The following is a 25,179-nucleotide window of genomic DNA, read 5'->3' as shown; positions in this document are numbered from 1 at the left end:
TGACAAAAATGGCTGCAATTTTTTCTTCACTGTATCTCCTTTGCAACATGACTTTGCAGCTTCTGTCATCAAGAGATAAACACTATTTCCCTACTCTTTGAACCTGGGCTGATCTTGTAAGTCATTTTACCCTGTGGAATGCATCAGAAGTGACAATGTTCCAGTTCTGGACTTAGACCTAAATGATTGTTACATGCTTTAGCTTCTATTGGTTTACCATAATATAAGGCCTGTAAAAGCAGGGGTTATGTCTATCTTATTTAAATGATTAGTCATATTCTCACTGCTGAGAACTAGGCTGGACACAAGTATAGAAGGGCCACACTATACACATGAGTAAAGAATCAAATATATACACACACTGTAGGTTCAACCACTTTTAATTGGGAAATTTTCACTTTTCAAGTTGGGATCCTAGAAAAAGCAGTTTCAGTGGATTGGTAGCAAGCCTGTTGGAAGTGAAAGAAAGGAAACAACCAGAAGGATTTTGCCAACTAATACAGCAGGTCACTCCCTTAACCCCATTCAGTTCTACCTCCATCTCAAATTCCACTTGTTTCCTGTTCCAATTCCCAACTCTCCCCACCATGTCCTCAACAAACAGTTCAAGTTCTGACACAGGTGAAATGAATTCAGTAACCTGACTGATTGATCTATTGATTGCCTCTGGTTCTTTTTTCTGGTTACTATGTTTATTAGCTTTCCTTAGCAGCAATTCCCTGCCTGCCTCTCAAGAGTAGTGGTACAAAAGGGAGAACCAATCTTTCCTGCAGCTAGCGTGCCTGTGAACTCTCTGTGGGCGTGTGACATTACAAAAATAGAAGTGGCAGAGCAGTACTCTCAGTTACTTGGGATTGCAACAGAGGGAGACGTGAAATTTGCTTTTGCAGCTGTTCTTTACAAAATGGCTCCCATTGAATAATGAGTGTCTTGCTTTTTATTTAAAATTTTATTCAACCCATATTACAAGGTCAAGTTTGTTGGCTTTGGCAAACTTGGCTGCAGGGTTGGCCACTACTTATTGGCACATGAGCAGGCACCTGTCCTCCTGTTGACTGCTTCATCAGTTATAGCAACTGTACCTGAGTATAATGTTGGAATGACTGACATTTAGTTCTAAACACTATTTTGATTTTCAAGTCCAGTATTTCCCAATTTAACTCCTGTTTGAAATGACTCACTGGTGGTTCAGTGGAATTTAGCTTCTGATTCTGGTGTAATAATCAGTATTTGCTATCAGTTCAGGATTAAGCAAAGTGTTGCTTTTTAATTTGAGTAGGGTTCATAGTTCAAATCTAAATATTAGTATTAAAATTGCTTTGCTTAATTATGTGATAGCCAAATAGCTAGTAACCATGTACAAGCTTGGTGTAATATTTATTGCATCTTGGGATGAATGCTGTTAATTCTTGATTGTGTAGATATGGATTATAAATGTCATCTAATGCTCCCTTTCCAGATTCTGGGCAGTAATCTATATTAGAAAAACAAAGTTCACAGTATTTGAGTTACTGAATATACACAAAGTCTTCTTGCCCAGTATACATATTTTGTGACATTATTACAGTTCACAAGTAGCTTGAACATTGCTTGATCTAACTGAAGCATAAAGGAGGTAACTTGGTATAGGTAGGGAAGGTAACCTTGGATTCCAGTACCAGTCCCTGTACTGACCAGCTATGTGCTCTTGGACAAGTTATCTTCCATTCTGAGCAAGTTTCAGTCTGCTCATCTTTACATGGAGCATAATCCAAATATGGCCCTTTATATTTTTCAGGATTACTGTGAACTAGGGCAGGGACTGTGTCTGATTCAATTTGTAGCCACATTGCTACAAACACTATGTAGTTGTTTAATAAAAATATAGAATGTTAACTGAACAAGAAGATACCTCAAAAACTGTAAAGCAAAACACATCTAAATGGAATTGTATAAACTATTTAATTATCTAAGTCCTTCTTTCTCTTCCTCTCCTCCTTCTCCATGGTATGACATAAAATGAAAAAGTGTTTTTCCCGAGAAGCTTAAGGGTTTTTCCCCTGATGTCCAGCACTAGTGCCACTCATGGTTAGTACAACTCACAAAGCTGGCTTTCTTAATTGTTTATTCATTCACTCATTCATTAACTCACCTGTACATTTCTGAGCACCTGTAGGGTATATGGTTGGTTTTATGGCTGATGTTGAGAGACCAAGATGTGGTCCACATCTGTGAACAGGTTTGTTTTGGAGATAGATACAGGAGAGGCACTTAACTTTGGTAATGCACCATAGCCTGGCTATCTAATCATATCAAGAAAAAAATGAAATAGGAATTCCTTCCCCTGACCCATATGTCCTGCAATAGTAGGAAGTCAGGAAAAGGTAGTAAAATTTTCTGTTTCCATGGAAACAGACCTGATCAGAAAGGCAAGAGATATGCATAGCAACTACCTAGATGGTAGAATATGGTTCTCTTGCATGTTGCTGAGGAGGGCAAGAGGCACCAGCTAGTGGCTGGACACTGAAGAGAGGAAAAGAATGAATGTTTGGAATTGTTTTGTTCATAAGACGATGAGATGTGATTGAATACTTGTAGAAACATTATTGGTTTGATGAGGGGTAAAGAATTTTGATTTTTTTTTGAAAATAACTCTATCCACAAAAAGACACAAATCTACAAATGATATCAGAGACACTAAAAATCTTATGGAGTATGCTGCCCTTGACATCCATAGAATTGGAGAGATGTTCAAGGATAGCTGACAAGAGGATGAAAAGGGTGACTTCCTGTGGATGAAAATAATGACACCACAGCAAGAAGTGGCAGGTACTGGGCACTTTCTAGGTGCCAGAGACTGTGCTAATTGCTGACATGTATTATCTCTTTTAACCCTCAGCACAAATGTGCGAGGCATACAAAGCCTACAAAGATGAGGAAAATGAGACCCAGCAAGAGGAATATTGTAATAAAAGAGTGTGTAAGGGAAACCACCCATGCCTGGGCTTCCTTCCCTTCGTCTTATTGTATAGGAGCCATCACCAGGCCAGCAGCTACTATGAAGATGTGCAGTTCTACTTTGGGGAATGGAATTCCTGTGGTTATTTTATGTTGACAGTCTCTTCAAAGAAAGCAGGAAACGCACACATTAGAGATAAGTCCAGAATTCCATTCATTCATTTGCTCCAGAAATATTTATTGAGGACCTACTGTGTATTGAAAATCTAGAAATGAAAGATGTGGCCTCCACCATCATGGGATTCATAGAGGGGAACAGCTCAGAAAATCAGTGCTACAGGGCGCCTGGGTGGCTCAGTTGGTTAAGCGACTGCCTTCGGCTCAGGTCATGATCCTGGAGTCCTGGGATCGAGTCCCACATTGGGCTCCCTGCTCAGCGGGGAGTCTGCTTCTCCCTCTGACCCTCTTCCCTCTCGTGCTCTCTATCTCTCATTCTCTCTCAAATAAATAAATAAAATCTTTAAAAAAAAAAAAAAAAAAAGAAAATCAGTGCTACATGTGTGCTTTAATAGAGGCATGCTCTGGGTTCCATCAGCATGCCCAGGAGGAGCATGCAGTCTTGGATTAGGCAAATGGAGAGGAAAATACCAGGAAGTGCTTGCAAGAGAAGTCAGTGCTCCTGTTAAATCTTAGGTAATAAGGTAGCTGTGGATCATCCCTGGGGAAATAGCCAACAGGCAATCAGAGTTTGCCGGTTTCAAAACACTTCAGTCATTTGATGATGAACAGAACTGAAATAGGACCAGTGCACAGGCATGCAGCTTCGGGCCACACAGTCCTCCTAAGGGCTGAGGTGAGACCCTTACATTTCAGTGAGATTTTTATTGCTTACAAACTTACACCATCATCTCATTCAATCCTTTTCAAGACAGACATTATTATCCTCATTTTAGAGACAACGATGTTGTATGATTTTCCTAAGTTTGCACAGCTCTGACAGATGGGGCTACAGTTCAAACTCCCCATCACCCCAACTCCAGGGACCTTTCTCTGTACCTCCCTCCAACTGGAGTGTAAGTTTGTCAAGAAGCTCCAGGCTTCTGAAATATGCTCTAAGGACAAAGGATGCTATACCAGATATGAGTGGCTATGGATGGCTGCTGGGCAGGAGGAGCTGGGACAGATTGGGGAGGGGGGACAAACTTGGAGACCCTGAAGAGGAGACCAGCAGTGGCAAGAACAAGAAGGTGGGGCTGGGCCCAGCGTGTAAGATGTCAGAGGGTCAGCCAAAAGGTGCTAGTGGCAGGGTTGCATAGCTTTAGATCAAATGCTAAAAGTTTGGGTACATTAACCCTGTTGGCCCATAGGTGCTAGTGACTCCTCCAGATCTTATAAGCTGTCTCCCCAACCCCACTAGCCAGGTTGCGTTCTCCTCTGCTGGCCAATCAGAATAAACCTTACCTGTAAACAATGAGACTAGCTTTGACCTTGCCAAGGTGCTAGGAGTTAGCCTTGCCCACACCTCCCCTAACACAGCTTTCCTGACTCAGTGTCATGATTACGTCTTACTTGTTTTCACTCCTTAAATTCTCCAAGTCCAGTACCTGGCATGTTGCAGGCAAGTAAATATTAAATGAACTACTGAAAGGAACACAGGTCATGCTGAATTGTACCCCTGGCTAAGATAGGAACAGAGAAATCCAGGTTCATATACCGATTCTGCTTAATTTAATAAATATGTATTAGCAAATTCTTGGTGTTGAAGACTCAGGGAAGTAGACACATGGTCCCTAACTTCTGCGAGCATCCAATATGGATCCTGTCTATACCAATTGAACAGGTTTGCAAACAACTGGCCTTTGGGTCTTCCAATTGCCCTTGATTGGAAAATCAGGAAATGCTGTCTTGCAGGGAAACAACACACACCAAGAGTAGATAATTGTTTTCTGGATGTGCAGCCCAACACAAATGTAATACCATCAAGCTGAGTGACAACTAACCCCTAGGAAAGACACTCACTGATAATTAAGGAGTTCACTAACAATGGCTTACTGTCTGATCCCTTTAAGGGATAGCTTTCAAAAGATCCCTCGGAAAACTGAAAAAAAAAAAAAAAAAAAACTTTAAGAACCAAACAATGAAATGTAATTATAGACTGTATATTTGAGAATTTTAGATGGGAAATATTCTCTGTAGTCAAATATCCTCTAAGTCATTCTGCCAAAGGGGCTGCCCAGCTAACAGCTTCCTAAACCAGAGATTGGTGATGACCAAAATTAAAGCTAATCTCTTGCTGGAGTCTGCAGAGGTCATGGTTCTAGGAGGGAGAGTTATTTCACATCCTTATTTAGACAACTCAGGCAGAAGAGCACAAGCAGTCAAGGGCAAGGCTTTAGCGGGACCTCACTCTGAAGGGAGAGGGTGGTAAGGCTGCCAGAAACTCCTCTCCTAGGAGAATGTTGGTGCTTCTCTGGCTTCTTTGTTCTGGGTTCAGCAATACATCCCAGACCTGGTTCTCTGTTTTGTAACAAGATACTTATTTTCTCCTCTTTGAAGCCACCAGTGCGTCTTTTTTTCTTTGACTGGCTGTGTATTCTCTCTGCAGTGAAGTGGGAGCAGCCCTGCTGGGGACTCCCTTGCCCTGCCTCCCAGATGCAGGAGGTGGTACAGGGACATCCCAAGGCAGGGCACAGCCTCTGCCCTCCCCTGGAGCTTGGTGAGCTTCCTCCCCCCCTCAAGTCAGCTCCAGCTAGATATTTTATGATGGTGCTGTGAAGGGAATGCTTCACAAAACTCTCAGAGGTGCCAAGGAGTTGTAGGAAAGCTGGTAAAGAGACTAAGGGAAGATCTGAGTACTGCCTGCGGGGATTTGGAGGGTTGCCATGTGGAAGAGGGAGCAGGGCAAGAAGAGAGGATTCCTGGATGGGTCGGCAAAGACAGAGCCTCAGTACCATCCAGTCCAACTGCCTCATTGGACCAATGAAACTACTGAGGTGTTTCCCTAGGATAGACATGATAGAAAAGCTAAATATCCTTTTAAATAGGGTGCTACTCTGCAATGGAATGGCTACCCCATGGAACAAAGAACTCCTCTTCATTGCCAAAATATGAACGGGGTTAAATGTCACTCAGAGAAGGTATGATGGCTATTTTTATGTGTCCACTTGACTGGGTCATGGGGTGCTCAGGTATTTGGCCAACATTATTCTGGGTATGTCAGTGAAGGTGTTTCTGGATGAGATTAACATTTGAATCTGTAGACTAAGTAAAACAGATTGCCCTCCACAGTGTGAGTGAGCCTCAACCAATCTGTTGAAGGCCTGAATAGAATAAAAAGACTGGTCTCCCCTGGGTAGTATGGAATTCTTCCTGCTTGACTGCCTTTAAGCTGCAACATCTGTCTTCTGCCCGAAGACTGGAACTTCTGCCATCAGCTCTCCTGGTCCTCAGGCTTTTGGATTCAGACTATAGCCGACCATTAGCTCTCCTAAGTCTCCAGTTCACTGACGGAACTAGCTTACATGTCTTTATCTCATTTCTTTATTATAACAAGAAGTTTATTCATTAAGTTGACACAGAAATTCATATTTGACCAAAATTAGCTTCTCCTTTGCCTGTGATGGTGTTAGTTAACAACATCCTTAGGAGCTTTCTAAGTGAAATCTGAAACTATGTTCAGTGTGGGGAGGGCAGGGAGAGACCAAAGAGGCTGGCCATTCCAGGTTGGCCAGTGGCAGGTTTAATAAGCAAGGGAATTTACATATGAAGCTCGTCTTGGGTGGCTGCAAGATGAGTAGATCTCTGCACCAGCCTGCCAAATGTTAAAAGTTTGCATAGAGGCCTTACCTGGGTTCAGTCATGTATAGCATCTAGTATGCTATACATCTATGTAGTCTCAACACTACATAACTATCTCAAGGTTATCCCCTTGGGGTAGTTTCTGGGAATGGAAAAGGCAAGCAAAATGCACATTCCAAGTTCAGGTGAGAGGGTGAGGAGCCTCAATTGCTGGCATCCTGCTTACAGGTCAACTGGTGGTCATGTCTTCTCCATGACCTCCCCCAACAATTGGCTCATACACTAGGCCTATGCCTTGGGTCTACACAAGTCTCACTGACTAACTTTGATTGGCCCCATTTCAGCTGATAACAAGCTACACTATATATCTCTCATTCACAATCCCAAGTGCTTATGCATCATTATTGAGAAGCTGGGTGATTGAATAAATGGTTAAATCAGCACTGAAACAGGGAAATCTGAAGGAAGGCTTGCCTGGAGGATAAAATGAGGAGCTTAAACTTAGTAATTTAGTGATTGAAGAGACAATGAGATTTCCAATTGGAAATATCCAGCAGGGAATTGGAAATATGGGTCTGGCAAGAAGTGTCAGAACTTTAGGCACCTTCCCCATAGAGAAGTGAAGGTTGAGACCAAATGATGAATGAAATATCGGGGCGGTGGGGGTCACTGTGTGGCTTAAGTATCCAATTCTTGAGTTTAGCTCAGGTCATGATCTAAGAGTCCTGGGATTGAGCCCCGCATTGGGCTCTTCATGTAGTGGGGAATCTGCTTGAGACTTTCTCTCTCTCTTTCCCTTCGTCCCTCCCCCTGCTCACCCATGTATGCACTTTCTCTCCCTCTCTCTCCCTCTCAAATAAATAAGTACATCTTTAATAAAAAAACAGAAATATCAGAGGGAGAGAGCAGTGAGAGATGGGCCAGGGCTTAACCATAGGGAACACACACATTTACGAAGAGAAATAGTCTTCATCTCAATACATCATTCTTTGAGTGCTTATTATGTGCCAAGTGCTGTGTTAAATGTGGGATTCAGGGGTGCAAAAGATAGTTATAACCTCCACTTTTCATGGAACTTGAGGTCTACACTTACTGAAAAGATCAGGACATGCCAGGGGTGGAAGACATACCAAAGGCCACTCATTTTAACCCTAATATTACAGCTCAGTGGTAGCACAGCTGTAAGCTGACCCTTCCAGGATGAACAGCAGTCCTTCCCATTCTAGGAAGACACTAAATCAGACTGTCCTTTGACAGTCCTCACACATTTGAGGACAGACATGGCGCCTCCAGACATCACATCATATGGATTTCAATTCCTCCCTCTGAAAGCTCTTCATGTCAATGCCCATCGTAAAGTACACACACACCCCAGAAGAGTCCATAAAGCTCTAGTTCTAGTCTAACCAGCAAGGGAAAGAAGAAAAATGTCTAATGTTAAGCACATAGTGTGTGCCAGACACACACTCCCCTAGATGTTTCATGACTGTTAAATCAATCATTTTCTCAATCATCAATGAAAGAGTTAGATTTGTTTGTTCTAGCTATATCCCAAACTTCACCTAATATACCCACAACTTCACTTAACATAATTTTCCTTAATAAACTTACAAATATCTTACATTGCTCTTAACCCACTTCTCTTTTTCTCCATCCTCAAATTGGACGTTGTTTTGGAAGCACCGAAGATGAAGATTTTGCAACTGGTTCATTGTTCCAATCTGTTGATTTCTTATTGTCCTCATTGTGTAATCCACCACTTTAGGTAAATTTCTCAACTTCACAAAATCCAAAAATGTGAATAGCATATTAGCAGGGTCCTTGTCAGAAATACTATTAAGTTTTAATAAGAATACATCCCTATATACTCCAATTTAGAGAGTTCTGAGGGCCACGCTCAGAAATAAAGCTGTGAATACTGGGGATACCTTTTCAAGGAGTGAGGTGGTTAGCAGTGCCAAAGGAAGCAGGGAGGTTGATCTGTGAGGTGCGTGGGAAGGTCCTAAAAGTAATTGCAAGAATATGGGTGGCTCAGATGGCTCACACTGCAAGGGGCAAAGGCAAGAACAGGTAAAGATGAAGTGAAGGTAATCTTAGTGCACCAAAGATTTCCTTAAATGTGACCCTAGCCCATTAACTGACTTCCTGCCACATATATCTATAGGCTTCAGACAGAAGCTAGTTCTCTAAGTGTTTTGAATTCTTTGAAAGAATTTCTACTAAATTCAAGTACTCCCAATTAATAAAGGTAGTGTTATTTTTTCATCACCAATTTTATTCTTTTTACAATGAAGTCATTTTAAAAAGTAGGGAATGAGGGGAGCCTGGGTGACTCAGTTAAGTTTCCAGCTCTTGATTTCAGCTCAGGTCATGATCTCAGGGTCCTGGGATTGAGCCCCACATAGGGCACCATGCTCAGCATGGAGTCTGCTTGAGATTCTTTCTCTCCCTCTATCTCTGCCCCTCCCTCTGCTCACATTCTCTCTCTCTCTCAATAAATAAATAAATTCTTTAAAAAAAAGTAGGTAATGAGACTGAGGGAGCAAGGCAAAGTCAATTATCTTCATCTTGGGTTGTTGTTCTAGAATGGGCCCCATTCTATCATAAAAGAAGAGCAAGCATTTTCAGAATCTAATTTCTTATTTGCTTGCTACTATTCAGCTTATTCATAGTTTTTATTTATGGAGGAAAAACAGTGGAACAAAGAACAGGAAATTTCACCATACTGCAGCAACTGTCAAAATGGTTGTTTTAGCAAGAAACTACACATTCACACTAACCACAATCCCAGTCCTGCCTCCTTATTTCCTTTGCAGAATGATTGGCCAGAAAAGACAAGACAACACCGAGAATAAGGTCAGACTGGGATTCTTTCAAACTTTTGAGCCTTAAACATCAGCCCTTAATAACAATAATGAAAGTAAACAGGTCGATTATTAAAATAACATTTCTGACCATTTACTATATGGTAGTCTCTGTGTTAATAATGGTACATGTTTTTGACTATTTCATTTTCATAACTCCATGAGGTCTATATGTTTGTTATCTTTATGGGAAAATGAGGGATGGCACTAGACAGTGGATGGACACCAGAGCCCCAGATCTTAATTGCAATGTTATATTATCTGTACTTAATACACTACACTCTCTAAGTATGGAGAACACACCCTCTGCAAAGTATCCAGTGAATAAATGAAGAATAAATGAATGAATGTCAATATCAAGGAGGCATAATACAGGTTAGAAATAAATTCTATTAGTCACACAAGCAAATTATATCTGTGAAATAATAAGTAAATCAGTCACAAACCTGACAAGTATATTACTATGAATCAACCTAATAATAGCAATTAAGACAATAATACAAATGAAACATATCCTGTAACCAGTGATCTTTTGTTATTAGACCAAATCCAAGTGCGTGGCCAGGTCCATAGGGCAAAGAAACAGTTACATTTCACAACCAAAAGTCAGCAATAGGAAAACCGAAACAGTAGTTATTTAGAACAATCTAGTAGAACTTCCTGCAAAGTTGGAAATGTTCTATGTTCCTTGTTCAACAAGGTAGCTGCCAGCCACATGTAGCCACTGAGTACTTGATATGTGGCTAGTGTGACTGAAGAACTGGATTTTAATTTTTTTAACTTCAATTAATTTAAATTTAAATTAAAACATGAGGCTAATCGCTACTGTACTGGACAGTGCAGAGACTAAGAATACCATGATTTTTTCCCAGAATCATGTTATCCATTAAAAACAACAACAACAACAAAACATGTTGGCATATTAATTTAGCACCAAATCTGTGCTTGAGAGCCATAGGATTTTTCTCATTCTGGCTAAAAGGAGTAGAACTGTCTAAGCTAAAATGCCCAATCCTGAATGAAAAGGGGAAAACAGTTCCAGGTTACTCAAACATTATCTGAAACCAAGAAAAGGGAATTAAGACACTGACCTGCTTGCTAGGGCAAGGGTCCTGGGGCCCAGTGGGTGATCACCACCTGGAAATCACTGGGCAGTTGGTACCATTTCACTGCAGATGATCCATAGCTGAAAAGAGATGAACTTGCAAATTCAGATCTTGGCCAGCAAGTCAGACTTTGGAATGATAAAAGGAGTGGTCTCTCCTACTGGCTTTGAGGTGAAGAATGTCAGAAATGCGGATTGTGAGAGAAAAAGAAAGAGACCCTGGAGAGAAAGAGGGGGTCTTCCTCCTACCAAGTCTCCTCAATAGCCCTTCACTGTTGTACCTGGATTGCTCTGTGCACCTGCTCCTCTGGTTCTAGCTTTGTTCCCTGTTCTTTCTTCACTCCCTTCCTTCTCTGTTGAAGGAATAAAAGTGTTTCTGGCCCAACTCCAAGCTATGTGCTGGACAGGGATGACTGATCTCAAACAATCTCATTTCTTGGGGGGACCCAGAGGAGTCAGCAAGCGTAGTCACTGGTCAGGGTGCTGCAGTGAGAGAACTTCAGTAAGCTGAAGGCCTGGCATTACTGCAGCAATGACAGATCCAGGAGTGGAGTGGGCAGCCCAGGGGCTGATCTGTGTGACACTACCCAAAAGAAATAGAGGCCCAGAGAAAAGAAAGAATTCGTCTTTGGGTAGAATGCATGCATTTCTTCATCAAAGTACAAGGCTTGGCAAGCTTGAAATAGGTATCCATTTCCTGATGGTGGTGTTGTGACTCTAAAATTGGACAGACATTGGCCCACAGCTAATCCTAACAAGAAGAGCATTCTGGAGAACTCCTTGGCAGCAAGCAGAAAGATCATTCATTCATTAAATGATGCTAGTGGAATGGTGGAATCCATGACCCTTTCCCAGAGCGAGGGGCCCATCTGGCTGTCTACTGCTTCAGGAAAGTCAAGTTTGCAAGTGTGATGCAAGCCCATCTTACATGCAAATCCATGCATGTGATTCTTGATTTTCAAATACAAATTTTAGGGCTGAAGGCATTTTGTCAGCAGAAACAGCCACAAATATGTGGTCAGAGTATGATTTCTAAGTTCAGAGTCCTTTGAGAAGGCTGAGGGGATGCTGTGATTCCAGGAGCACTGGAAAGGCACCTTTTGTCAAAATACTTCCCAGACATGGGCTAAAATCCCTCCCCTTTCCTTGACACTGCCTGAAATGCCACCCAGCTGTGGATCTCTTAGGACCAACTAGCGCTCCTTTGGGGCATCATCATTCTGTCCTCCTTGTATGTGACTCAGAATCCACAGAATCTGAGTGTAGGGGTGTCTGCATTTGGGAGGAAGAAAGGCAACTTGGGAGCATGTGGGCCTGGGACCCAGGGATTAGGGAAGATGACAGGACTGGGAAGTGCAAAGACCTCAGTGATAAATTTTCCTACTCAAAAGTTTGTCTCAGGCCAGCCTGCTGTTGAAAATATGACTCCTGGTGAGGCCCAAGGTCTGGACTGATACATCAGCTGCTTTTGCAACAGCTCCACTCTGGTGTCACACACGCATCTGAAAATCACCATCCGGCCCCAAAACGGCACTTGCCTTCCTCCTCATCACCCCATCTGCTTCTCCTTTTCTATTCCAATCTCAGTGAACTCAGCCCCCACCCACTCCATCATTTGGCCTCAGAAACCTCGAGATGGCCTTTGACCTCTCCCTTATCCTCACCCTTGTATCAAATTCGTTACCAGATCCTGGTTATTCTCCAGAATCTACCCCTGCCCCATTTCCCCCTGTTTGCATTTCTATTTCTACTGTCCTAAATCAGATCATTACTACCTCTTGCTTACAATGAAGCAATAGTCACCCTCAGGTTTCCCTTCTGCTAATACATCCTACACGATACCAAAAGCAGCCTAGCTTGCTGAAAAACAACAACTTGGATAATATTTTCCCTGCTCAAAAACCTCTACTCTCTCCCTATTACAGACGGAAGAAAATGTAAACTCTTAAACTAAGATTTTAAGATCTTCTTGGTTATGCGTTGAATTGTGTCCCCCCCCCCATTCATATGTTGAAGATCTAACCCCCAGTACCTCAGCATGTGACTGTCTTTAGAGAGAGCCTGTAAAGAGGTGATTAGGGTGAGGTCATTAGGGGTGGGCCTAATCCAACAGGATGGGTGTCCTTATAAAAACAGGAGACTAAGACACAGACACACACAGAGGGAAGACCATCTGAAGACACAGGGAGAAAACAGCCATCTACAGGAAAAGAAAGGCCAAGGAAGAAACCAACCCTGCTGACACCTTGATCTTAAAATTCCAGCATCCAGAAATGTGAGGAAATATATTGCTGTTGTTTAAGCCACTCAGAATATACTATGATGGCCCTAGAAAACCAACGTACTCCCCAGCTACCCCCCGACCTACATGCTCTGACTAGCCTCCTAGTACTTTTCCTCACCGGCTTGTTTGCCCTAAGCCCTAACTTCACTGGGTCTTACCTGATTTATGGTCTCTGACCTTCTGTCTTTGCTGAGATGACCCCTCTGCATAGCCAACCTTTTCCCCCATGTCTGCCTCTGGATCTAGCTCACATCTTATAGCCTCTAAAAAAAATTAAAAGAACATTCTAGATGAAAGAATTTCTCTTTGCCTTACGCGTGTAGTGCCTACCCCAAATCCATGATCCCCTTCTTTTCTTCTCAATTTTTTTGGAGACGTGCGCTGGTTAAAAAAAAAAATTCCTTTCTCACCTTCTCTTTCAACAAGGGCTTGTATGGTACATTTCTGGCTACTGAGATATTAGTGGAGGTTGTTAGGTGGGGTCCAAGGAGAAGGCCCCTAAAATGGGCAGCCAACAGAAAACAACAGAAACACACAGCTCTGGAGGCTGGAAGTCTGAGACAAGGTGTCAGCACAATTGGTTTCTCCTGGATAGGCCTCTCTCCTTGACTTGCAGATGACACCCTCTGGCTGTGTCCTCACATGGTCCTGTCTCTGTGTGCAGGCATCCCTGATGTCTCTTCCCCTTCTTATAAGGACACCAAGCATATTGGATCAGGACCCAACCAAACAGCCTCATTTGAACTCAATCACCACTTTAAAGATTTTATCTCCAAATATGGTTACATTATGGGGTACTAAGGGTTAGGGCTTCTGAGGTACTGACTTTTGGGGGTCACACAATTCAGCCCATAACAGCCTTCATAATGTGGGGTATATTGTGTGTATGTGTGTGCACCAATTAATATAGACAATGATTACAACTGAAGGGACATTAAAAAATACCTCATTCCAAACTCGCATTGCAGACATGAAGAGATTCAGCAGTGATTTAGTGCCCAAGCTGGGCCTGGGACCAGTGAATTTCCACTATACAACATTCTACTCCAGATGTAAAGGTGAGAACATTTTAGTTTATAATCTAGGTCTGGAACATTCCATGGAAATGAGAACACAAAAGATTATAAATCTCCACTCAGAGTTTGAGATAGTATTTCCTAAACTGTTCTCTAAAGAACAACATTAGTCTTGCAGATTATTGATTGGCATTTTATGATATAAAGTTTCTACAGTCAAACGAATTTAGGATATCACAGGGAGAAGAGAGAGAAATAGGGAAAAAAAAGGAAGAAAGGATGAAAAAGAAAGGAAAGAAGGAGGAAAGATGGCATAAAAATGGGTATATAGATCAATAGAGAATAGAGAACCCAAAATTAAACCCATGTATATATGATCAATTAATTTTCAATAAAGGAGCCAAGAATATATAATAGGGAAAGGGCAGTCTCTTCAACAAATAATGTTGGGAGAATTGGATACCAGCATGCAAAAGAATGAAACTAGACCCCTATCTTACACCATACACAAAAGGTAACTCAAAGTGGATTAAATACTTGAACATAAGACTTGAGACTGTAAAATTCCTAGAAGAAAACATAGGGGGTGAGCTCCTTGATATTGGTCTTACCAATAATTTTTTGGATTTGACACTAAAAGCTAAGGCAATAAAACCAAAAACAAATGGGTGGGACTACACCAAACTAAAAAGCTTCTTCACAACAAAGGAAATCATCAGCAAAATGAAAAGGCAACCTGTGGAATGGAAGAAAATATTTGCAAACCACATATTCGCTATGAGGGTTACATCCAAAATATACAAAGAATTCATACAAGTCATACAATTCAATACAATAAAAATGGGCTAAGAACTTGAATAAACATTTGTATGTCTTTTTCCAAAGAAGACATACAAATGGCCAACAAGTACATGAAAAGATATTCAACCAATCATCACCAATCATCAGAGGAATGCAAACTGAAACCACAATGAGATATTACTTCACACTTGCCAGGATATTATTATCAAAAAGAGATAACAAGTGTTGGCCAAGATACGGAGAAAATGGAATCCCTGTAAACTGGTGCAGCCACTGTGAAAGACAATTTGGAGATTCCTCAAGAAATTAAAAATAGAACCACCATATGATCCAGCAGTTCCACTTCTGGGTACATATGCAAAGGAAGTGAAATCACTATTTCAGGAGATATTCATACCCCCATGATCATTGCAGCGTTATTCACAGTAGCCAAGGTATGGAAACAAACTAAGCATCCGACAACAGGTGAATGGATAAAGTAAATGTGGTCTATATACACATGATGGAATATTGGCCTTTTAAAAAAAGGAAATCCTGTCATTTGTGGGAACATGGTTGGACCTGACAGGCATTATGTTAAATGAAATAAGCCAGACAAAGAAAGACCAATACCATATAGTATCACTTATGTATGGACTCTAAAAAAAAGTCAAACACATAGAACCAGAGAGTAGAATAGATGGTGGTTGATAAGGGCTAGAGAGAGGGAGATAAATAGGGAGAGACTGATTGAAGGGTAGAGATTTTCAATTATAAGATGAATAAGGTCTGGAGATCTAGTGTGTAACATGGTGGCTGTAGTTGATAACATTGTATAATACAACAGAAATTTGCTGAGATAGTAAAACATAAGCGTTCTCTAAAAAAAGGTAAATATGTGAGGTGATGGATGTGTTAATTAAAACTTGATGCCGTGAACCCTTGCACAATGTCTGCCTATCCGTATCTCACATCATCACCTTGTACACTTTAAATGTTACAATTTTATTTGTTGATTGTAACTCAATAAAGAAATTATGCTCTTTAACAGACAACTTAAATGTAAAAAACATTTAGTCAAAGAAAGAAAGAAGAAAGAAAGAAAGAAAGAAAGAAAGAAAGAAAGAAAGAAAGAAAGAAAGAAAGAAAGAAAGAAAGAAAGAAAGAAAGAAAGAAAGAAAGAAAGAAAGAAGGAAAGAGGGAGGGAGGGAGAAAAGAAAAGAAAGAAGAAAGAAAGGGGCAGATCAATTTGTGGCTCTTTCTTATTTAACTTGGTTTAAACTACAGAAAAGCATATCCTGTGGATAAGATGCTGTCTTTTTGGGGGGTGGCCCCTGCAGTGAAATAGCTGTGTAGGTGGCATTTACACCTGCAATTTCTGTTTTATAAGGGAAATAAATTTGCCTGTTATGTGAGAAACAGTGGAAAATGAGCAGTTCTTACTGCATGCTGAGATCTCACCTTGAAGTCACGAAGGATAATGGCTAATAAAGCTTTGCAGTGGGAGAGACTGAGCCCGCAGCCAGCCCTCTCCTGATGAGCCGGCCTGGGAAGTTATCTGTGCACAGTGAAATGTCACTGTACCTATGACGGCTCACGAAGCGTGAGGTCATGAAACAGGAGCTGTCTTCAATGATGAAACACAAATGCAGCTTGTTTGGGTTTTCAGCCTCTCCGAAGGTGATGTTATGTATGTAATGTGGCTCTTTTTGGCCACTGAAGGAAAGGAGAGGCGAGAACCACATTTCTGCATGCCTCATTGCTCCTGCCTTGAGGAAAGCCGTAATCTCGGGGTTTATGACTGCCCCAAAGCCATCAGATCATTTTTTAAAGATCAGAGTTTCAAAGTCTATTTTCCAAATGCATTTGCTTGCCCCACTTATATCTGAATGAATGAAAGTTACAGCATATAACAAGAATAAGCACCGTGATATTTTTCTCCTAGAATCCTAAAATAAACATATTGACAGAGTTTATATGTGGATTTTAATATTTTAAGGTTCAAATCTAAAACATCTGATTTTTGAGGATTATAAGTGGAAACAGCCTTTTGTATGAAAGTCACGTTTTTCTGGTTTTACATGAAAATGTCTTAGAGAGAACTGAGTTGGTGGAATGTGAGAGTGAGTTTTGCATATTTTTTATGAGGTTGTTTCTTCATTCATACAGAAGATGTGTATTGAGAATCTGCTAGGCATTACTGTGTTAGAGGAAGGATGACCAACTATTTCGCCTTCCCCATGACTGAGCAGTTTCCTGGGATACTAGTGCTGAAACTGGAATGAGTTGGTCATCCTGGTTAGAGCTGGGGCGTCAGCGATCAATAAAATATGATTGAGTAGCAATGTGATAGTTCCTTAGGAGGAGTGTTTTCTCTGTTCGCTTGTAGGAACACAAAATAGGCATTTACTGAACAATTCTGGGTGGTTTCTGACTTCAATATAAAAGCCCCTTGAATTTGGTGGTAGAGGAGGCTAAGACTGTTTTCCAGAACTATTTGGCTGGGACTGAATATTGGAGTAATAATTTTTAAAGAGTAACTAGTATAAGAGTTTAGCTATGATTGGGGAAAAGCAAAGCAAGGAAGGAAGGAAGGAGGGAGGAAGGGGGGAGGAAGGAAGGAAGGAAGGAAGGAAGGAAGGAAGGAAGGAAGGAAGGAAGGAAGGAAGGAAGGAATGAAGGAAGGAAGGAGGAAGAATAAACTGTAGTGCCAAGCCTTGGTGGACAGAATTTATAGGACACAGCCTAGAAGTTTACTCCACCACCTGCTTTTAGGAAAACATCAGCACATTCACTAAAGTCCTGTGAAGAGTAATTCAGTCTTGTTAACCTCCAAAAATCTGTGGTGTGGCAGAAGTCATTGTCATATCCTGAGCTACTTCAGTTGCTCAAGAAACTAGGTCTCATCTGTTGTGTTCAGCACTATCCTCCTGGCATCCAGATTCACACGTGCACTACAGGGGTTCAGTAAAAGTTAAATAAATGAATAAATAAGAATGAACCCTGTAATTGTATAACTGACGCTTATTGTATATTAGAAGCTTTACACTTAACTTCTACATAACTTACGATCTCTTGAAATAGCTACTGTTTCCTTGTCCACAGTTAGCAACCTATTTGTATTAATACACAGGTTGCAAAGTTTTTGGGGCTGCATCTGACTTTCTTAGAACTATGCAGGTTTATTGCTTAATCTGAGAGTTTACTTAAAAGCAGATGCAGTCTTTAGAATAATGATGCTTGTGGTTTTAGTAGGCTCTATATCACATTTGGGTCTGCCAAGAACTTGTCCACTTTCTCAGACAGGCAAATCTGTCAGGTGCCTGCTCATCCACAGAAACCGTAGCTGTGTGCATTAAGGTACAGAGACCGCTGAGGTGATGTTGTACGGGTGGTGTCCTCCAATGAAGATTCAGTTTGGGAACTGAAGGGGAACAGTAGTACTGGTCTGTGGGTCACAGTTGTAGCGTTGTGTCTTGCGCCCCTTCTATCAGCTTAGTCTACCCCATGTCCACCTGCATCAACACTTTGGCCACTCAGTGCTTTCTTGCATTCCAGCCCTTTCTCCTAAGACCATGTCCTTAGGATGTGTTGGGGGCCCCTACAAAAGGATTTCCTAAGGTGTTTTTAAAAACACAGAATCAAACTCGACCATTCTCTAACACCATACACAAACATAAACTCAAAATGGATGAAAGACCTCAGCGTGAGACAGGAATCCATCAAAATCCTAGAGGAGAACATAGGCAGTAACCTCTTCGACATTGGCCACAGCAACTTCTTTCAAGACAAGTCTCCAAAGGCAAGGGAAACAAATGCAAAGATAACTTTTGGGACTTCATCAAGATAAAAAGCCTCTGCACAGCAAAGGAAATAGTGAACAAAACAAAGAGGCAACGCACGGAATGGGAGAAGATTTTTGCAAATGACACTGCAGACGAGGACTGATATCCAAGATCTACAAAGAACTCAAACTCAACACCCAAAAAACAAATAATCAAGGCAAAAAATGGGCAGAAGACATGAACAGACACTTCTCCAAAGAAGACATACAAACGGCTAACAGACACATGAAAAAATGTTCAACATCATTAGCCATCAGGGAAATTCAAATCAAAACCACGTTGAGATACCACTTTACACCAGTTAGAATGGCAAAAATTGACAAGGCAAGAAAAAACAAGTGTTGGAGAGGTTTTGGAGAAAGGGGAACCCTCTTACACTGGTGGTGGGAACGCAAGTTGGTACAGCCACTTTGGAAAACAGTGTGGAGGTTCCTCAAAAAATTAAAAATAGAGCTACCTTATGACCCAGCAATTGCACTCCTGGGTATTTACCCCAAAGATACAGATGTAGTGAAAAGAAGGGCCATATGCACCCCAATGTTCATAACAGCAATGTCCACAATAGCCAAACCGTGGAAAGAGCTGAGATGCCCTATAATAGACGAATGGATAAAGAAGATGTGGTCCATATGTACAATGGAATATTACTCAGCCATCAGAAAGGATGAATACCCAACTTTTGCATCAACATGGATGGGACTGGAGAGTATTATGCTAAGTGAAATAAGTCAATCAGAGAAAGACAATTATTATATGGTTTCACTTATTTGTGGAACATAAGGAACAGCATGGAGGACATTAGAAGAAGGAAGGGAAAAATGAAGGGGCGGGAATCGGAGGGGGGAGACGAACTATGAGAGACTATGGACTCAGAGAAACAGACTGAGAGTTTTAGAGGGGTGGGGGGTGGGGGGATGGGTGACCCCAGTGATGGGTATTAAGGAGGGCACATATTGCATGGAGCACTGGGTGTTATACACAAACAATGAATCATGGAACACTACATCAAAAACTAATGATGTATTGTATGGTGACTAACACAACAATAAAAAAAAAAGAAAGAAAAAAACCCCCACAGAATCCACATAGTGGAAAGGAAGGAAAATTAAAATAAGATGAAAATAGAGGGGGAGGCAAAGCATAAGAGATGCTGAACTCTAGGAAACAAACTGAGGGTTGCTGGAGGGGAGGTGTGTTGGAGGATGGAGTAACTGGGTGACAGGAATTGAGGAGGGCACTTGATGGAATGAGCACTGGGTGTTATACTGCAACTGAATCACTAAATTCTACCCCTGAAGCTAATAATATATAGCATATGTTAACTAAATGGAAGTTAAATAAAAAATTAAAAATGAAAACACAGAATCCAGAGCACCACTCAGACCTATTATGTGGCTTATTCTGTTTGCCTCCACCAAACTTATTCTCTGCATTTCTCTGCTTGCTCTGCACCCTGCCAGGCTGTCCTTTGCTAACTGGGTCCCTGGCTCCTAGTCAGTAGACTAGTTGGTTTTGGTGAATGGGAGGCCCCAGCAGAAGATGCGAAAAGAAGAGGGGCGGGAGTCAGCATACTTCTTCCAGGCCCTGCCCTGCTTTGTCTTTACGTCTCTGTAGCACACACCTCCTCGTGGCTGCTTAGCCCCTCATCCTGGCTGGGCCACGTCATGGAGCCAGCTCTCAATGGGCTTGGGCAACACCATCTCTGTCCTCTCCACCTTTGCTTCTTCAGCTGCAGGAGCAGTGATGCCATTCTGCTGTCACAGGTCTCTGGGTGCTTAAACATCCCTGTGGCCTTCTTGACCTTGTTCACACCCTCATCTTAGGCCCTTCTGCTGAGACATCTGGGATGAATTCTGTCTACGGATGAGACCCTAACAAATACACCTACTAAATCAGACTTATTGACAGCAGGACCCAGAAACCTGCTTTTTTCCCCCTTTGTATTGTTATTATTATTTTAGATTGTGGTAAAATCTGCATAACATAACATTTACCATTATAACTATTTTGAAGTGTACAGTTCAGTGGCATTAAGTACATTCACATTATTGTACAACCATCACCACCATCCACCTCTAGAACTTTTCATCTCCCCAGATGGAAACTGTCCCCATTAAACCCTATTTTCCCATTCGCCCTCTCCCAGCCTCTGGCAACTACCATTCTACTTTCTGCCTCTGTGAATTTGACTACTTTGGATACTTCATAGAAGTGGGATCACACGGTATTTGTCATAAGGTCCTCAAGGTTCACTCGTGTTGTAGAATGTGTCAGAAGTTCCTTTGAACATTTGCATAGTATTCCATTGTATGCATTTACCACCTTTGGTTCATCTATTTGTTTGTCAGCGGACACTAGGGCTGCTTCTACGTTCTGGCCATGGGGACTGATGCTGCTGTGTATGTGAGTATACAAATATCTGAACCTGCTTCTTATTTATTTATTAATTTTAAAAATTTATTTCAGGTAGGAAGAGAGAGCTGGGGGTGGAAGAGTGGAGGGGCAGAGGGAGAGTCTCAAGTAGACTCCATGCTGGGCGTGTAGCCTGACATGGGACTCGATCCCACGACTCTGAGATCACGACCTGAGATGAAACCAAGAATAAGACACTCAACTGACTGCGTTATTCATGCACCCCTGAGCCTGTTTTTAAAAAAACTACCTGGGTAATTCTTACTCCCTTTAATGTGTAAGAACCACTGCCCTTAGAACCTTGCCTATTAAAGATCTGACACCATTATTTGTATTCTTTGGCCAAAAGTTTATAAACATTAAGAAGTTACCTCTTCCGGGTGGAGCAAGATGGCGGAGGAGTAGGAGACCTGGATTTCGTCTGGTCTCAGGAATTCAGCTGAATAGGGATCAAACCATTCTGAACACCTACGAACTCAACAGGAGATCAAAGATAAGAAGAGTAACAACACTCTGAACAGAGAAGCAACCACTTACTAGAAGGTAGGACATGCGGAGAAGTGAATCCGAGGCGATATTCGGGAGGATAGACGGCGGGGGAGGGGGCCTCCGTCGGCCGCTTCTGGCAAGTGCTAGAGCCGCGGAGCACAAAATCGGAACTTTGAGAAGTCGGCTCTGCTGAGGGACGTCGCTGCAGTGGCTAAGCGGGGTTGGAACCCTCACGGGACAGTGTGGTCTCAGGACCCTCGGGGTCACAGAAAGACCGGGGGTGCCTGAGTGCGGCAGAGCTCCCAGGTATCGGAGCGGGGAAGCCGGCTGCACAGATGGAGCCGAGGCGCGAGCTCTCAGCTCGGGGTGGCCATAAACTGTGATCCGTGGCCCAGTCGGGCCACTGCTCCTCCAGCAGGGACCCAACAAGCGGCAGATCCAGAGAGACTCCCCTTCCTCCCCAGGGAGGAGCGGAGCGGGAGCGCACCGCAGGGATCTGCTGGGTTTGGAGACTCCACATGGGGTCGGGTGCCAGAGATAGAAACGCTCGGTCACAGGCCAGGTGAGCGCGGAGTGCGGCCAGAGACCGGGGACACGGGAGTGACTGCATTTCTCTGGGGGCACACTGAGGAGCGGGGCCCTGAGTTCTCAGCTCCTCTAGGGCGGAGATTGGGAGGCCACCATTTTCACCCTGGTCCTCCAAAGCTGTACCGAGAGCTTGCAGGGAACAAAAGCTCCTGAGAGCAAACGGGAACAGCTTGCTTAGCCCGGACTCACAAGGGCGGGGCAAGTCCGCCTCTGGCAAAGACATTTGGGAACCACGGCAACAGGCCCCTCCCCCAGAAGATCAGCACGAACAGCCAGCAAGCCAAGACCAAGTTTACCGATCAAGGAGAACAGGAGAACTCCAGCGCTAGGGGAATACTGCACATAGAATTCATGGCTTTTTTACCATAATTCATTAGTTTTTCAAAGTTAATTTTTTAACTGTTTTCTTTTAATTTTTTTTCCCCCTTTCAAACAACATCTTATCAATCCCTTTTTTAAAAAAACATTTTTTATTTTTCATTTTTAGAGTCATATTTTTATCCCTTCATAGTAGTTACCCTTATTTTTGGCATATATATATAAGTTGTTCTCTCCTTAAAATTTTAAGATACGGGGCGCCTGGGTGGCTCAGTTGGTTAAGCGGCTGCCTTCGGCTCAGGTCATGATCCCAGGGTCCTGGGATCGAGCCCCGCGTCAGGCTCCCTGCTCAGCGGGGAGTCTGCTTCTCCCTCTCCCTCTGCCTGCCTCTCTGCCTACTTGTGCTCTCTCTCTCTCTGTCAAATAAATAAATAAAATCTTTAAAAAAAAATAAATAAATAAAATTTTAAGATACAATTTCTTCTAACAGATCAAAATATACCCTAAATCACTAGTGTATGACTTTGTTCTATTCTCCTGCCTGATCACATTCTCTCCCTCTCTTTTCTTTTTTCTTTTTTCTTTTTCTTTTTAAATCTTCTTCTTTCTTTTTAAAAACAACTTTTTATCAATTCCTTTTATAAAATATTTTATAATTTTCATCTTTACAGTCAGCTGCCATCCCTTCATTGTATCAACCCTTATTTTGTACATATATAAGGCTTTCTTCCTTTAAAATTTTAGCAGGCACTTTCTTCTAACAGACCAAAATATGCCCAAAAACTAGTGTGTGGCACTGATCTATGCACCAGCCTGATCATATTTGATCATATTCTGTTTCTTTTGTTGTTGTTCTGTTTTTGTTTGTTTTTATCCTTTTCTTTTTCTTTTTTTTTTTCTCTTCTTTCTTTCCCTTTCTTGTCCCCTGGTTTCAGGTCTTTTCGGATTTGTATACAGTATATTTGCTGGGGACGTTGTTAACCTGTTAGCATTCTGTTCTCTCATTCATCTGTTCTCCTCTGGACAAAATGACAAGATGAAAAATCACCTCAACAAAAAGAACAAGAGGTAGTACCGTCTGCAAGGGACCTACTCAATACTGACATTAGTACGATGTCGGACCTAGAGTTCAGAATCATGACTTTAAAGATACTAGCTGGGCTTGAAAAAAGTGTGGAAGTTACTGGAGAAACCTTTTCTGGAGAAATAAAAGAAGTAAAATCTAACCAAGTCGAAATCAAAAAGGCTATTAATGAGGTGCAATCAAAAATGGGGGCACTCACTGCTAGGATAAATGAGGCAGAAGAGAGAATCAGCGATATAGAAGACCAAATGATGGAAAATAAAGAGGCTGACTACAGGATCACGAGGGCAGAATTCGAGAGATAAGTGATACGATAAGACAAAACAACATTAGAATAATTGGGATCCCAGAAGAAGGAGAAAGAGAGAGAGGGGCAGAAGGTATATTGGAGCAAATTATAGCAGAGAACTTCCCTAATTTGGGGAAGGAAACAGGCATCAAAATCCAGGAGGCACAGAAAACCCCCCTCAAAATCAATAAAAATAGGTCAACACCCCAAAATCTAATAGTAAAACTTACGAGTCTCAGAGACAAAGAGAAAATCCTGAAAGCAGCTCGGGAGACGAGATATGTAACCTACAATGGTAGAAACATTAGATTGGCAACAGACCCATCCACAGAGACCTGGCAGGCCAGAAAGGACTGGCATGATATCTTCAGAGCACTAAAGGAGAAAAATACGCAGCCAAGAATACTATATCCAGCTAGGCTGTCATTGAAAATAGAAGGAGAGATAAAAAGCTTCCAGGACAAACAAAAACTAAAGGAATTTGCAAACACAAACCAGCCCTACAAGGAATATTGAAAGAGGTCCTCTAAGCAAAAAGAGAGGATAAAAGCAGCATAGATCAGAAAGGAACACAGACAATATACAGTAACAGTCACCTTACAGGCAATACAATGGCACTAAATTCATACTTTTCAATAGTTACCCTGAATGTAAATGGGCTAAATGCCACAATCAAAAGACACAGGCTATCAGATTGGATTAAAAAACAAGACCCATCAATATGCTATCTGCAAGAGACTCATTTTACAACCAAAGACACCCCCACATTGAAAGTGAGGGGGTGGAAAATCATTTACCATGCTAATGGACACCAAAAGAAAGCTGGGGTGGCAATCCTTATATCAGACAAATGAGATTTTAAAACAAAGACTGTAATAAGAGATGAAGAAGGACACTATATCCTACTTAAAGGGTCTATCCAACAAGAAGATCTAACAATTGTAAATATCTATGCCCCTAACATGGGAGCAGCCAATTATATAAGCCAATGAATAACAAAGGCAAAGAAACACATTGACAACAATACAATAATAGTGGGGGACTTTAACACCCCCCTAACGGAAATGGACAGGTCATCTAAGCAAAAGATCAACAAGGAAATAAAGACTTTAAATGAAACACTGGACCAAATGGACTTTACAGACATATTCAGAACATTCCATCCCAAAGCAACGGAATGCACATTCTTTTCTAGTGCCCATGGAACATTCTCCAGAATTGATCACATGCTAGGTCACAAATCAGGTCTCAACCGGTACCAAAAGATTGGGATTATTCCCTGCATATATTCAGACCACAGTGCTTTGAAACTAGAACTCAATCACAAGAGCAGGAAAGTCGGAAAGAACTCAAACACATGGAGGCTAAAG

Source organism: Zalophus californianus, chromosome 7, assembly GCF_009762305.2.
Source record: "Zalophus californianus isolate mZalCal1 chromosome 7, mZalCal1.pri.v2, whole genome shotgun sequence".
NCBI classification, from domain to species: Eukaryota; Metazoa; Chordata; class Mammalia; order Carnivora; family Otariidae; genus Zalophus; species Zalophus californianus.
The sequence above is the reverse complement of the archived record's forward strand: the minus strand, read 5'-3'. Positions refer to the sequence as shown.